Source organism: Equus caballus, chromosome 10 (genome assembly GCF_041296265.1).
Source record: "Equus caballus isolate H_3958 breed thoroughbred chromosome 10, TB-T2T, whole genome shotgun sequence".
NCBI classification, from domain to species: Eukaryota; Metazoa; Chordata; class Mammalia; order Perissodactyla; family Equidae; genus Equus; species Equus caballus.
Genome location: NC_091693.1, coordinates 31,273,218 through 31,289,355, shown reverse-complemented (window position 1 = coordinate 31,289,355; position 16,138 = coordinate 31,273,218).

Below are 16,138 nucleotides of genomic sequence, written 5' to 3'. Positions count from 1 at the left end.
ACCAAGCGACGCCCTACCCAGATAGGATCTAGTGGATCTGGGGACAAACCGCTTTCCCAAGTTGTAAGACAGCATGAGCACCCTTAAGGAGTCCCCAGGCTGTTGGTTTGGGGACGTGGGTCTTGCCTCGCTGGTTTATCATGCAGCCCTTGACTACTGGGGACCACTGAAACCCTGCGTGGTGGCTTCCCTCACTTGATCCGGGGTAAGTTCACAGAAGGTGTCAGTTCACACAGTGGTAGCGTGGGAACTAATGGTAACTGGAGAAGCTCTCCTGATGCAGCGGCCCTTTTCGCGGCTGCGGCTGCGGCTGCGGCTGCGGCTGCGGCTGCAGCTGCCAAGTTATTTCCTTTTGTGGCTTCCGATTCCCCACTTCGATGGCCGTTACTCGCTTGGGGCCCTGCACCAATCCTAGCACTTTAAGGATCTCTGGCCCATGTTTGCGTTCCATGGCTCGCTCTGCAGAGCTCTGTGGCCAGCAACCACTGCTGGGCAAGCATGGCTAGTAGGCCCACTGGAATCGAGGAGCAGGGTAGCTGGGGTTAAGGCCTGACAGGGATTTAAAGAAATCTGAGGGGAATCTAGCAGCAGGGCTTGATATTGTAGTATCCTATTCTGGGAAGCCGGAGATGTCCTTCAGTCTCCAGGAGGCGACAGACCTGATGGGCGAGAGGGGCGGCCCACACCCTCCTAGGTGGGCCCAGAGCCCGTTTTCCAGCTTTCTTGATTGAACGGGCAGGTGGCAGCTACAGCTGTCCAGCACGGGGGCCATCCTTTCACCACGGTGTCCAGCTTGCCCTATTCAATTTGGTCCGTTCCCGTAGTTGGGCACCCGTACTTTATCAGAGAGGCTTCTAGCCGTGAATCCAAAGTTAGGGATCCAAAGGCGGCCAAACCCAGCCGTCCCCTTTAGGCACCTCATATCCGTTACTGGCTAGGAAGCTGAACATACTTAACTCACATCTGACTCTATCCTCCTGGGGATAGAATCACACCCCGCAGGATTACGCTTCTCCCCGCCCCCATTTTCCATGCCAATTGCAAGTTCGGGTCGTGACCTGTGCTCCTGACAAAGCGGCCGCGAGACCGCCCGTTCCCACCCGCCTCCCCTCCTTGGGTTCGAGGGCTCTGATAGAGCGGCTCACACAACTCGGGAGAACCTCTCCCTTCTGAACAGCCACAGGGAAGAGGCGCATAGAGCAAAACATGTGTGGCGGGGAGGAGGAGCTCCCGGGGCCTCTCTGGGGGTGCCGCTCTCCCCGAACCTCCACGTGTTCGCCAGCGCGGCAGCTGTCTGAGCGCCGTCCTTTCGCAGTCTGACGGAGACTCCATCGCCTGGGCATAGTCGATTACGGTCATTGGCCGTTGGCTGCTCAGCGCGACCTTCAGCCCCTCTTGCCCCCGCCCCCGCCCCAGGGCTGGGGGCGGGGACGGGGACGGGCCTGAAACTGCCAAGGCCCGAATCGAATCGCACAGTTGGTTTCCCCGGCACCCAGCCCCCACCCTTAGGGCTTCTCCAACACTCGCCTCGTTAACACCAGTTCAGGTGGCGTTGAAAGGGGCTTGTTAGGAATAACACCAGACAAACCGCTTCGCCTTTCTGGCTCTGGACTCGTTTCAGGAACTGAGCCCTAAAGTGATTCTCCTAACCAGAGATGCGCCATGTGGCTCTCGTAGGGGCAATCACAGCACCTTGAGGCGCTCGGTGCCAGAAACCAAGGGAAGACATTTACTGTTATAGCGCCAGGAGCGCACAGCATTGAGAGCACTAAGGTCTCGAGCAAAGCTAGAGTCCCCTGCTCTGAAAACTTCCTGATTCCGGGAAAGCTTCCTCTTTCTGGCTTCTGGCTTCAAGGGGCGTATGTTTTACCCGGGGCCGGCCCCCTACCTGCTTCCGTTTTACCTTTCCTGGCGTGGCACCGGCTGCTCACTCCACCTGTCCTTGGGCCCATAGTTCCGAGTTAGCCCTGCTTGAATCATGTAGGGGAGTCTCTCGCTTCTCAGGGGCTGCTGTATCCTGCAAGAGGGCCATCAGCTCACCTCCCCCACTTCTTGGCGCTTGGAGCTCGGTTTTCTCCAGTTCCCGGCCTGTGGAGGCCCCTAACTCACAGAGCACGTCCCTCCCTAGAAGGGGGTGGGGAACGGGGCATTCTGGTACATGCGGCGAGGAATCCTTCAGCAGTTTGGACCCTGTTTCACAGGTCCAGGGCTCCAGAAAGCTTCCGGTCTCTCCCATTCCTGAGACCTCCTTCAGTTCACACTTTCCTTCGGAAAGGTTTCCCTTGTGGGCATTCCACACCAAGAACACGGCTCCACTAGGGAGCAAAGATTCAGCCTGCTCCCCTCCTCCCTGCCGAGGTCACCGGGGCCTCCCGGAGCCAACCGTGGGAGGGGGCTGTCCCTCAGCCCCATCACGTCTCATCTGTGGTCAAGGGAAACTGCCACGGCTCGGGCTTCTTCGATCCCTTCCCTCCCTGGGGACGGTTCGGACAATCCTGCCACCAACGCCCTTGCTCTTGGCAGTCCGCCCACCGATTAGCCCCCGACATTGCGGGTGGCCTCCTGGCCCCTCGGTGGGGGCCGGGGTTACTCACCCATGGCATATGCCCCCTCTCCCTCAGGATACCTTGAGGAGACTGGCGGGCCACAGCGAGCAGGGCGGCCTGCCTTTTCATCATCCTGTCTTCCTTTGCATCCTCAGCTTCAAGCCGGTTATGGAGCACCCTCCGTGCAGCCACTCGGAGCTGTGCAGGACTGGTAGCAGGACCGATCGCCAACTTTGGGAGTTTCCCACGGGTGTCTGGAGCACTTCTGAGATCTGAAACACGGATTCGGGATCACTGTCCTGCCCCGGGCCTCCAGGTCCCAGTTTGTGTATCGCCTGAGGCAGCCCTGCGGCCTCTGGAACAAAGTGCGTGGGTGTGGCGGGGCGGGTGGGGTGGGATTGGGGGCCGCGGGGCGGGGAGGGGCGGCTCGGCTTTCCCCAGGGCCCTGTTGGACCTGTCTGAATTTAGGCCATTTAATGGGTGGCCGGCTTACTCTTTTCATGGCTTTCAGAAGCAGACCCCGAAAACATCCTCCCTTTCCTCCATCCCCGGGATCATTGGGATTCCACCCTGCCTCGCTCTCTGGCACAGCCTGTCCACCAGGCCTGCGGATGTCCGATCCTGGGTCATCTGCCTTACCCGCTTGTTCCCTGGCTTCGAACGGAACGGATGACTTTGCCTCAGGCATGACGAGTGTAGTCAACAGGCTTGCAATACCGGCCCAGGTGGGATCACGAGTGCAGAAGATCCCCTTCGTCGGGCCTATGAACTCCTCTGGGTCAGCGCTCAGTCCTCGCGTGTGTGCCTTCCAATCACACAGGTCAGAGGTGGAAAAGGGGACGTGCACATCAACAAGCGTCCCCTCCCCGTCAGGCAGCTGTCTCAGGGGCGGTATTCCAGGTGTGTCACTCGTGCTAATGTGGCTGTACACTCTGGAAGAAAGAAGAGGAGGGGGAGAGGGTCTCTGCCTGTGGCAGCGTCCAGTCCCCCGTAGGGGGATGGCGGGGGGAGAACAGCAAGGGGTTTGGCCCTGTGCCGGCCTCTGGCTCAAGCAGGGCTGAGGTAGGGGGATGAGGTGGAGGTCCCCCAGGGCTCCCCAGCTGGTCTAACGGTGGGTCCAGAGAAGCTGGAGTACATGAGCGAGGCAGGCTCCGAGATGGGCTTTCCTTAGTATTTGCACCCTCCCTCCAGATTCCACCAGCCCTGTGACAGTCTGCACACTGGGTTGCCCATCCGTCTCCGATCCACCTACTCCTGCTGCCCACGAACGTGCAACCTCCCTGGCTGCCTACCGTGCCGAAGGGGGCACGCGGCTGCATAGGATCCAGGGCGGAGCCTCGGGTGGAGAGGCAGTCACTACTTGTCTGGACAGGGTTGCTGAAACCAGAGGTTCCAATCGGAGAGTGGTTTTCAGGAACACTCGGAGTCCTCAATTGTCTGTGATGATCTCTCTGGATGTTCGGGCCTGGGCACCTCTCTTCCTCTCTCTCTCTCTCTCTCTCTCTCTCTCCCTTTTTCTTTTTTTTTCTACCCTTGCTCGGTGGATCCAAGAGGTGACTCCTTGTGATTTTAGGGAAGAGTTTGTGGTTAGGGACACCAAGCGACGCCCTACCCAGATAGGATCTAGTGGATCTGGGGACAAACCGCTTTCCCAAGTTGTAAGACAGCATGAGCACCCTTAAGGAGTCCCCAGGCTGTTGGTTTGGGGACGTGGGTCTTGCCTCGCTGGTTTATCATGCAGCCCTTGACTACTGGGGACCACTGAAACCCTGCGTGGTGGCTTCCCTCACTTGATCCGGGGTAAGTTCACAGAAGGTGTCAGTTCACACAGTGGTAGCGTGGGAACTAATGGTAACTGGAGAAGCTCTCCTGATGCAGCGGCCCTTTTCGCGGCTGCGGCTGCGGCTGCGGCTGCGGCTGCGGCTGCAGCTGCCAAGTTATTTCCTTTTGTGGCTTCCGATTCCCCACTTCGATGGCCGTTACTCGCTTGGGGCCCTGCACCAATCCTAGCACTTTAAGGATCTCTGGCCCATGTTTGCGTTCCATGGCTCGCTCTGCAGAGCTCTGTGGCCAGCAACCACTGCTGGGCAAGCATGGCTAGTAGGCCCACTGGAATCGAGGAGCAGGGTAGCTGGGGTTAAGGCCTGACAGGGATTTAAAGAAATCTGAGGGGAATCTAGCAGCAGGGCTTGATATTGTAGTATCCTATTCTGGGAAGCCGGAGATGTCCTTCAGTCTCCAGGAGGCGACAGACCTGATGGGCGAGAGGGGCGGCCCACACCCTCCTAGGTGGGCCCAGAGCCCGTTTTCCAGCTTTCTTGATTGAACGGGCAGGTGGCAGCTACAGCTGTCCAGCACGGGGGCCATCCTTTCACCACGGTGTCCAGCTTGCCCTATTCAATTTGGTCCGTTCCCGTAGTTGGGCACCCGTACTTTATCAGAGAGGCTTCTAGCCGTGAATCCAAAGTTAGGGATCCAAAGGCGGCCAAACCCAGCCGTCCCCTTTAGGCACCTCATATCCGTTACTGGCTAGGAAGCTGAACATACTTAACTCACATCTGACTCTATCCTCCTGGGGATAGAATCACACCCCGCAGGATTACGCTTCTCCCCGCCCCCATTTTCCATGCCAATTGCAAGTTCGGGTCGTGACCTGTGCTCCTGACAAAGCGGCCGCGAGACCGCCCGTTCCCACCCGCCTCCCCTCCTTGGGTTCGAGGGCTCTGATAGAGCGGCTCACACAACTCGGGAGAACCTCTCCCTTCTGAACAGCCACAGGGAAGAGGCGCATAGAGCAAAACATGTGTGGCGGGGAGGAGGAGCTCCCGGGGCCTCTCTGGGGGTGCCGCTCTCCCCGAACCTCCACGTGTTCGCCAGCGCGGCAGCTGTCTGAGCGCCGTCCTTTCGCAGTCTGACGGAGACTCCATCGCCTGGGCATAGTCGATTACGGTCATTGGCCGTTGGCTGCTCAGCGCGACCTTCAGCCCCTCTTGCCCCCGCCCCCGCCCCAGGGCTGGGGGCGGGGACGGGGACGGGCCTGAAACTGCCAAGGCCCGAATCGAATCGCACAGTTGGTTTCCCCGGCACCCAGCCCCCACCCTTAGGGCTTCTCCAACACTCGCCTCGTTAACACCAGTTCAGGTGGCGTTGAAAGGGGCTTGTTAGGAATAACACCAGACAAACCGCTTCGCCTTTCTGGCTCTGGACTCGTTTCAGGAACTGAGCCCTAAAGTGATTCTCCTAACCAGAGATGCGCCATGTGGCTCTCGTAGGGGCAATCACAGCACCTTGAGGCGCTCGGTGCCAGAAACCAAGGGAAGACATTTACTGTTATAGCGCCAGGAGCGCACAGCATTGAGAGCACTAAGGTCTCGAGCAAAGCTAGAGTCCCCTGCTCTGAAAACTTCCTGATTCCGGGAAAGCTTCCTCTTTCTGGCTTCTGGCTTCAAGGGGCGTATGTTTTACCCGGGGCCGGCCCCCTACCTGCTTCCGTTTTACCTTTCCTGGCGTGGCACCGGCTGCTCACTCCACCTGTCCTTGGGCCCATAGTTCCGAGTTAGCCCTGCTTGAATCATGTAGGGGAGTCTCTCGCTTCTCAGGGGCTGCTGTATCCTGCAAGAGGGCCATCAGCTCACCTCCCCCACTTCTTGGCGCTTGGAGCTCGGTTTTCTCCAGTTCCCGGCCTGTGGAGGCCCCTAACTCACAGAGCACGTCCCTCCCTAGAAGGGGGTGGGGAACGGGGCATTCTGGTACATGCGGCGAGGAATCCTTCAGCAGTTTGGACCCTGTTTCACAGGTCCAGGGCTCCAGAAAGCTTCCGGTCTCTCCCATTCCTGAGACCTCCTTCAGTTCACACTTTCCTTCGGAAAGGTTTCCCTTGTGGGCATTCCACACCAAGAACACGGCTCCACTAGGGAGCAAAGATTCAGCCTGCTCCCCTCCTCCCTGCCGAGGTCACCGGGGCCTCCCGGAGCCAACCGTGGGAGGGGGCTGTCCCTCAGCCCCATCACGTCTCATCTGTGGTCAAGGGAAACTGCCACGGCTCGGGCTTCTTCGATCCCTTCCCTCCCTGGGGACGGTTCGGACAATCCTGCCACCAACGCCCTTGCTCTTGGCAGTCCGCCCACCGATTAGCCCCCGACATTGCGGGTGGCCTCCTGGCCCCTCGGTGGGGGCCGGGGTTACTCACCCATGGCATATGCCCCCTCTCCCTCAGGATACCTTGAGGAGACTGGCGGGCCACAGCGAGCAGGGCGGCCTGCCTTTTCATCATCCTGTCTTCCTTTGCATCCTCAGCTTCAAGCCGGTTATGGAGCACCCTCCGTGCAGCCACTCGGAGCTGTGCAGGACTGGTAGCAGGACCGATCGCCAACTTTGGGAGTTTCCCACGGGTGTCTGGAGCACTTCTGAGATCTGAAACACGGATTCGGGATCACTGTCCTGCCCCGGGCCTCCAGGTCCCAGTTTGTGTATCGCCTGAGGCAGCCCTGCGGCCTCTGGAACAAAGTGCGTGGGTGTGGCGGGGCGGGTGGGGTGGGATTGGGGGCCGCGGGGCGGGGAGGGGCGGCTCGGCTTTCCCCAGGGCCCTGTTGGACCTGTCTGAATTTAGGCCATTTAATGGGTGGCCGGCTTACTCTTTTCATGGCTTTCAGAAGCAGACCCCGAAAACATCCTCCCTTTCCTCCATCCCCGGGATCATTGGGATTCCACCCTGCCTCGCTCTCTGGCACAGCCTGTCCACCAGGCCTGCGGATGTCCGATCCTGGGTCATCTGCCTTACCCGCTTGTTCCCTGGCTTCGAACGGAACGGATGACTTTGCCTCAGGCATGACGAGTGTAGTCAACAGGCTTGCAATACCGGCCCAGGTGGGATCACGAGTGCAGAAGATCCCCTTCGTCGGGCCTATGAACTCCTCTGGGTCAGCGCTCAGTCCTCGCGTGTGTGCCTTCCAATCACACAGGTCAGAGGTGGAAAAGGGGACGTGCACATCAACAAGCGTCCCCTCCCCGTCAGGCAGCTGTCTCAGGGGCGGTATTCCAGGTGTGTCACTCGTGCTAATGTGGCTGTACACTCTGGAAGAAAGAAGAGGAGGGGGAGAGGGTCTCTGCCTGTGGCAGCGTCCAGTCCCCCGTAGGGGGATGGCGGGGGGAGAACAGCAAGGGGTTTGGCCCTGTGCCGGCCTCTGGCTCAAGCAGGGCTGAGGTAGGGGGATGAGGTGGAGGTCCCCCAGGGCTCCCCAGCTGGTCTAACGGTGGGTCCAGAGAAGCTGGAGTACATGAGCGAGGCAGGCTCCGAGATGGGCTTTCCTTAGTATTTGCACCCTCCCTCCAGATTCCACCAGCCCTGTGACAGTCTGCACACTGGGTTGCCCATCCGTCTCCGATCCACCTACTCCTGCTGCCCACGAACGTGCAACCTCCCTGGCTGCCTACCGTGCCGAAGGGGGCACGCGGCTGCATAGGATCCAGGGCGGAGCCTCGGGTGGAGAGGCAGTCACTACTTGTCTGGACAGGGTTGCTGAAACCAGAGGTTCCAATCGGAGAGTGGTTTTCAGGAACACTCGGAGTCCTCAATTGTCTGTGATGATCTCTCTGGATGTTCGGGCCTGGGCACCTCTCTTCCTCTCTCTCTCTCTCTCTCTCTCTCTCTCCCTTTTTCTTTTTTTTTCTACCCTTGCTCGGTGGATCCAAGAGGTGACTCCTTGTGATTTTAGGGAAGAGTTTGTGGTTAGGGACACCAAGCGACGCCCTACCCAGATAGGATCTAGTGGATCTGGGGACAAACCGCTTTCCCAAGTTGTAAGACAGCATGAGCACCCTTAAGGAGTCCCCAGGCTGTTGGTTTGGGGACGTGGGTCTTGCCTCGCTGGTTTATCATGCAGCCCTTGACTACTGGGGACCACTGAAACCCTGCGTGGTGGCTTCCCTCACTTGATCCGGGGTAAGTTCACAGAAGGTGTCAGTTCACACAGTGGTAGCGTGGGAACTAATGGTAACTGGAGAAGCTCTCCTGATGCAGCGGCCCTTTTCGCGGCTGCGGCTGCGGCTGCGGCTGCGGCTGCGGCTGCAGCTGCCAAGTTATTTCCTTTTGTGGCTTCCGATTCCCCACTTCGATGGCCGTTACTCGCTTGGGGCCCTGCACCAATCCTAGCACTTTAAGGATCTCTGGCCCATGTTTGCGTTCCATGGCTCGCTCTGCAGAGCTCTGTGGCCAGCAACCACTGCTGGGCAAGCATGGCTAGTAGGCCCACTGGAATCGAGGAGCAGGGTAGCTGGGGTTAAGGCCTGACAGGGATTTAAAGAAATCTGAGGGGAATCTAGCAGCAGGGCTTGATATTGTAGTATCCTATTCTGGGAAGCCGGAGATGTCCTTCAGTCTCCAGGAGGCGACAGACCTGATGGGCGAGAGGGGCGGCCCACACCCTCCTAGGTGGGCCCAGAGCCCGTTTTCCAGCTTTCTTGATTGAACGGGCAGGTGGCAGCTACAGCTGTCCAGCACGGGGGCCATCCTTTCACCACGGTGTCCAGCTTGCCCTATTCAATTTGGTCCGTTCCCGTAGTTGGGCACCCGTACTTTATCAGAGAGGCTTCTAGCCGTGAATCCAAAGTTAGGGATCCAAAGGCGGCCAAACCCAGCCGTCCCCTTTAGGCACCTCATATCCGTTACTGGCTAGGAAGCTGAACATACTTAACTCACATCTGACTCTATCCTCCTGGGGATAGAATCACACCCCGCAGGATTACGCTTCTCCCCGCCCCCATTTTCCATGCCAATTGCAAGTTCGGGTCGTGACCTGTGCTCCTGACAAAGCGGCCGCGAGACCGCCCGTTCCCACCCGCCTCCCCTCCTTGGGTTCGAGGGCTCTGATAGAGCGGCTCACACAACTCGGGAGAACCTCTCCCTTCTGAACAGCCACAGGGAAGAGGCGCATAGAGCAAAACATGTGTGGCGGGGAGGAGGAGCTCCCGGGGCCTCTCTGGGGGTGCCGCTCTCCCCGAACCTCCACGTGTTCGCCAGCGCGGCAGCTGTCTGAGCGCCGTCCTTTCGCAGTCTGACGGAGACTCCATCGCCTGGGCATAGTCGATTACGGTCATTGGCCGTTGGCTGCTCAGCGCGACCTTCAGCCCCTCTTGCCCCCGCCCCCGCCCCAGGGCTGGGGGCGGGGACGGGGACGGGCCTGAAACTGCCAAGGCCCGAATCGAATCGCACAGTTGGTTTCCCCGGCACCCAGCCCCCACCCTTAGGGCTTCTCCAACACTCGCCTCGTTAACACCAGTTCAGGTGGCGTTGAAAGGGGCTTGTTAGGAATAACACCAGACAAACCGCTTCGCCTTTCTGGCTCTGGACTCGTTTCAGGAACTGAGCCCTAAAGTGATTCTCCTAACCAGAGATGCGCCATGTGGCTCTCGTAGGGGCAATCACAGCACCTTGAGGCGCTCGGTGCCAGAAACCAAGGGAAGACATTTACTGTTATAGCGCCAGGAGCGCACAGCATTGAGAGCACTAAGGTCTCGAGCAAAGCTAGAGTCCCCTGCTCTGAAAACTTCCTGATTCCGGGAAAGCTTCCTCTTTCTGGCTTCTGGCTTCAAGGGGCGTATGTTTTACCCGGGGCCGGCCCCCTACCTGCTTCCGTTTTACCTTTCCTGGCGTGGCACCGGCTGCTCACTCCACCTGTCCTTGGGCCCATAGTTCCGAGTTAGCCCTGCTTGAATCATGTAGGGGAGTCTCTCGCTTCTCAGGGGCTGCTGTATCCTGCAAGAGGGCCATCAGCTCACCTCCCCCACTTCTTGGCGCTTGGAGCTCGGTTTTCTCCAGTTCCCGGCCTGTGGAGGCCCCTAACTCACAGAGCACGTCCCTCCCTAGAAGGGGGTGGGGAACGGGGCATTCTGGTACATGCGGCGAGGAATCCTTCAGCAGTTTGGACCCTGTTTCACAGGTCCAGGGCTCCAGAAAGCTTCCGGTCTCTCCCATTCCTGAGACCTCCTTCAGTTCACACTTTCCTTCGGAAAGGTTTCCCTTGTGGGCATTCCACACCAAGAACACGGCTCCACTAGGGAGCAAAGATTCAGCCTGCTCCCCTCCTCCCTGCCGAGGTCACCGGGGCCTCCCGGAGCCAACCGGGGGAGGGGGCTGTCCCTCAGCCCCATCACGTCTCATCTGTGGTCAAGGGAAACTGCCACGGCTCGGGCTTCTTCGATCCCTTCCCTCCCTGGGGACGGTTCGGACAATCCTGCCACCAACGCCCTTGCTCTTGGCAGTCCGCCCACCGATTAGCCCCCGACATTGCGGGTGGCCTCCTGGCCCCTCGGTGGGGGCCGGGGTTACTCACCCATGGCATATGCCCCCTCTCCCTCAGGATACCTTGAGGAGACTGGCGGGCCACAGCGAGCAGGGCGGCCTGCCTTTTCATCATCCTGTCTTCCTTTGCATCCTCAGCTTCAAGCCGGTTATGGAGCACCCTCCGTGCAGCCACTCGGAGCTGTGCAGGACTGGTAGCAGGACCGATCGCCAACTTTGGGAGTTTCCCACGGGTGTCTGGAGCACTTCTGAGATCTGAAACACGGATTCGGGATCACTGTCCTGCCCCGGGCCTCCAGGTCCCAGTTTGTGTATCGCCTGAGGCAGCCCTGCGGCCTCTGGAACAAAGTGCGTGGGTGTGGCGGGGCGGGTGGGGTGGGATTGGGGGCCGCGGGGCGGGGAGGGGCGGCTCGGCTTTCCCCAGGGCCCTGTTGGACCTGTCTGAATTTAGGCCATTTAATGGGTGGCCGGCTTACTCTTTTCATGGCTTTCAGAAGCAGACCCCGAAAACATCCTCCCTTTCCTCCATCCCCGGGATCATTGGGATTCCACCCTGCCTCGCTCTCTGGCACAGCCTGTCCACCAGGCCTGCGGATGTCCGATCCTGGGTCATCTGCCTTACCCGCTTGTTCCCTGGCTTCGAACGGAACGGATGACTTTGCCTCAGGCATGACGAGTGTAGTCAACAGGCTTGCAATACCGGCCCAGGTGGGATCACGAGTGCAGAAGATCCCCTTCGTCGGGCCTATGAACTCCTCTGGGTCAGCGCTCAGTCCTCGCGTGTGTGCCTTCCAATCACACAGGTCAGAGGTGGAAAAGGGGACGTGCACATCAACAAGCGTCCCCTCCCCGTCAGGCAGCTGTCTCAGGGGCGGTATTCCAGGTGTGTCACTCGTGCTAATGTGGCTGTACACTCTGGAAGAAAGAAGAGGAGGGGGGGAGGGTCTCTGCCTGTGGCAGCGTCCAGTCCCCCGTAGGGGGATGGCGGGGGGAGAACAGCAAGGGGTTTGGCCCTGTGCCGGCCTCTGGCTCAAGCAGGGCTGAGGTAGGGGGATGAGGTGGAGGTCCCCCAGGGCTCCCCAGCTGGTCTAACGGTGGGTCCAGAGAAGCTGGAGTACATGAGCGAGGCAGGCTCCGAGATGGGCTTTCCTTAGTATTTGCACCCTCCCTCCAGATTCCACCAGCCCTGTGACAGTCTGCACACTGGGTTGCCCATCCGTCTCCGATCCACCTACTCCTGCTGCCCACGAACGTGCAACCTCCCTGGCTGCCTACCGTGCCGAAGGGGGCACGCGGCTGCATAGGATCCAGGGCGGAGCCTCGGGTGGAGAGGCAGTCACTACTTGTCTGGACAGGGTTGCTGAAACCAGAGGTTCCAATCGGAGAGTGGTTTTCAGGAACACTCGGAGTCCTCAATTGTCTGTGATGATCTCTCTGGATGTTCGGGCCTGGGCACCTCTCTTCCTCTCTCTCTCTCTCTCTCTCTCTCTCTCTCCCTTTTTCTTTTTTTTTCTACCCTTGCTCGGTGGATCCAAGAGGTGACTCCTTGTGATTTTAGGGAAGAGTTTGTGGTTAGGGACACCAAGCGACGCCCTACCCAGATAGGATCTAGCGGATCTGGGGACAAACCGCTTTCCCAAGTTGTAAGACAGCATGAGCACCCTTAAGGAGTCCCCAGGCTGTTGGTTTGGGGACGTGGGTCTTGCCTCGCTGGTTTATCATGCAGCCCTTGACTACTGGGGACCACTGAAACCCTGCGTGGTGGCTTCCCTCACTTGATCCGGGGTAAGTTCACAGAAGGTGTCAGTTCACACAGTGGTAGCGTGGGAACTAATGGTAACTGGAGAAGCTCTCCTGATGCAGCGGCCCTTTTCGCGGCTGCGGCTGCGGCTGCGGCTGCGGCTGCGGCTGCAGCTGCCAAGTTATTTCCTTTTGTGGCTTCCGATTCCCCACTTCGATGGCCGTTACTCGCTTGGGGCCCTGCACCAATCCTAGCACTTTAAGGATCTCTGGCCCATGTTTGCGTTCCATGGCTCGCTCTGCAGAGCTCTGTGGCCAGCAACCACTGCTGGGCAAGCATGGCTAGTAGGCCCACTGGAATCGAGGAGCAGGGTAGCTGGGGTTAAGGCCTGACAGGGATTTAAAGAAATCTGAGGGGAATCTAGCAGCAGGGCTTGATATTGTAGTATCCTATTCTGGGAAGCCGGAGATGTCCTTCAGTCTCCAGGAGGCGACAGACCTGATGGGCGAGAGGGGCGGCCCACACCCTCCTAGGTGGGCCCAGAGCCCGTTTTCCAGCTTTCTTGATTGAACGGGCAGGTGGCAGCTACAGCTGTCCAGCACGGGGGCCATCCTTTCACCACGGTGTCCAGCTTGCCCTATTCAATTTGGTCCGTTCCCGTAGTTGGGCACCCGTACTTTATCAGAGAGGCTTCTAGCCGTGAATCCAAAGTTAGGGATCCAAAGGCGGCCAAACCCAGCCGTCCCCTTTAGGCACCTCATATCCGTTACTGGCTAGGAAGCTGAACATACTTAACTCACATCTGACTCTATCCTCCTGGGGATAGAATCACACCCCGCAGGATTACGCTTCTCCCCGCCCCCATTTTCCATGCCAATTGCAAGTTCGGGTCGTGACCTGTGCTCCTGACAAAGCGGCCGCGAGACCGCCCGTTCCCACCCGCCTCCCCTCCTTGGGTTCGAGGGCTCTGATAGAGCGGCTCACACAACTCGGGAGAACCTCTCCCTTCTGAACAGCCACAGGGAAGAGGCGCATAGAGCAAAACATGTGTGGCGGGGAGGAGGAGCTCCCGGGGCCTCTCTGGGGGTGCCGCTCTCCCCGAACCTCCACGTGTTCGCCAGCGCGGCAGCTGTCTGAGCGCCGTCCTTTCGCAGTCTGACGGAGACTCCATCGCCTGGGCATAGTCGATTACGGTCATTGGCCGTTGGCTGCTCAGCGCGACCTTCAGCCCCTCTTGCCCCCGCCCCCGCCCCAGGGCTGGGGGCGGGGACGGGGACGGGCCTGAAACTGCCAAGGCCCGAATCGAATCGCACAGTTGGTTTCCCCGGCACCCAGCCCCCACCCTTAGGGCTTCTCCAACACTCGCCTCGTTAACACCAGTTCAGGTGGCGTTGAAAGGGGCTTGTTAGGAATAACACCAGACAAACCGCTTCGCCTTTCTGGCTCTGGACTCGTTTCAGGAACTGAGCCCTAAAGTGATTCTCCTAACCAGAGATGCGCCATGTGGCTCTCGTAGGGGCAATCACAGCACCTTGAGGCGCTCGGTGCCAGAAACCAAGGGAAGACATTTACTGTTATAGCGCCAGGAGCGCACAGCATTGAGAGCACTAAGGTCTCGAGCAAAGCTAGAGTCCCCTGCTCTGAAAACTTCCTGATTCCGGGAAAGCTTCCTCTTTCTGGCTTCTGGCTTCAAGGGGCGTATGTTTTACCCGGGGCCGGCCCCCTACCTGCTTCCGTTTTACCTTTCCTGGCGTGGCACCGGCTGCTCACTCCACCTGTCCTTGGGCCCATAGTTCCGAGTTAGCCCTGCTTGAATCATGTAGGGGAGTCTCTCGCTTCTCAGGGGCTGCTGTATCCTGCAAGAGGGCCATCAGCTCACCTCCCCCACTTCTTGGCGCTTGGAGCTCGGTTTTCTCCAGTTCCCGGCCTGTGGAGGCCCCTAACTCACAGAGCACGTCCCTCCCTAGAAGGGGGTGGGGAACGGGGCATTCTGGTACATGCGGCGAGGAATCCTTCAGCAGTTTGGACCCTGTTTCACAGGTCCAGGGCTCCAGAAAGCTTCCGGTCTCTCCCATTCCTGAGACCTCCTTCAGTTCACACTTTCCTTCGGAAAGGTTTCCCTTGTGGGCATTCCACACCAAGAACACGGCTCCACTAGGGAGCAAAGATTCAGCCTGCTCCCCTCCTCCCTGCCGAGGTCACCGGGGCCTCCCGGAGCCAACCGTGGGAGGGGGCTGTCCCTCAGCCCCATCACGTCTCATCTGTGGTCAAGGGAAACTGCCACGGCTCGGGCTTCTTCGATCCCTTCCCTCCCTGGGGACGGTTCGGACAATCCTGCCACCAACGCCCTTGCTCTTGGCAGTCCGCCCACCGATTAGCCCCCGACATTGCGGGTGGCCTCCTGGCCCCTCGGTGGGGGCCGGGGTTACTCACCCATGGCATATGCCCCCTCTCCCTCAGGATACCTTGAGGAGACTGGCGGGCCACAGCGAGCAGGGCGGCCTGCCTTTTCATCATCCTGTCTTCCTTTGCATCCTCAGCTTCAAGCCGGTTATGGAGCACCCTCCGTGCAGCCACTCGGAGCTGTGCAGGACTGGTAGCAGGACCGATCGCCAACTTTGGGAGTTTCCCACGGGTGTCTGGAGCACTTCTGAGATCTGAAACACGGATTCGGGATCACTGTCCTGCCCCGGGCCTCCAGGTCCCAGTTTGTGTATCGCCTGAGGCAGCCCTGCGGCCTCTGGAACAAAGTGCGTGGGTGTGGCGGGGCGGGTGGGGTGGGATTGGGGGCCGCGGGGCGGGGAGGGGCGGCTCGGCTTTCCCCAGGGCCCTGTTGGACCTGTCTGAATTTAGGCCATTTAATGGGTGGCCGGCTTACTCTTTTCATGGCTTTCAGAAGCAGACCCCGAAAACATCCTCCCTTTCCTCCATCCCCGGGATCATTGGGATTCCACCCTGCCTCGCTCTCTGGCACAGCCTGTCCACCAGGCCTGCGGATGTCCGATCCTGGGTCATCTGCCTTACCCGCTTGTTCCCTGGCTTCGAACGGAACGGATGACTTTGCCTCAGGCATGACGAGTGTAGTCAACAGGCTTGCAATACCGGCCCAGGTGGGATCACGAGTGCAGAAGATCCCCTTCGTCGGGCCTATGAACTCCTCTGGGTCAGCGCTCAGTCCTCGCGTGTGTGCCTTCCAATCACACAGGTCAGAGGTGGAAAAGGGGACGTGCACATCAACAAGCGTCCCCTCCCCGTCAGGCAGCTGTCTCAGGGGCGGTATTCCAGGTGTGTCACTCGTGCTAATGTGGCTGTACACTCTGGAAGAAAGAAGAGGAGGGGGAGAGGGTCTCTGCCTGTGGCAGCGTCCAGTCCCCCGTAGGGGGATGGCGGGGGGAGAACAGCAAGGGGTTTGGCCCTGTGCCGGCCTCTGGCTCAAGCAGGGCTGAGGTAGGGGGATGAGGTGGAGGTCCCCCAGGGCTCCCCAGCTGGTCTAACGGTGGGTCCAGAGAAGCTGGAGTACATGAGCGAGGCAGGCTCCGAGATGGGCTTTCC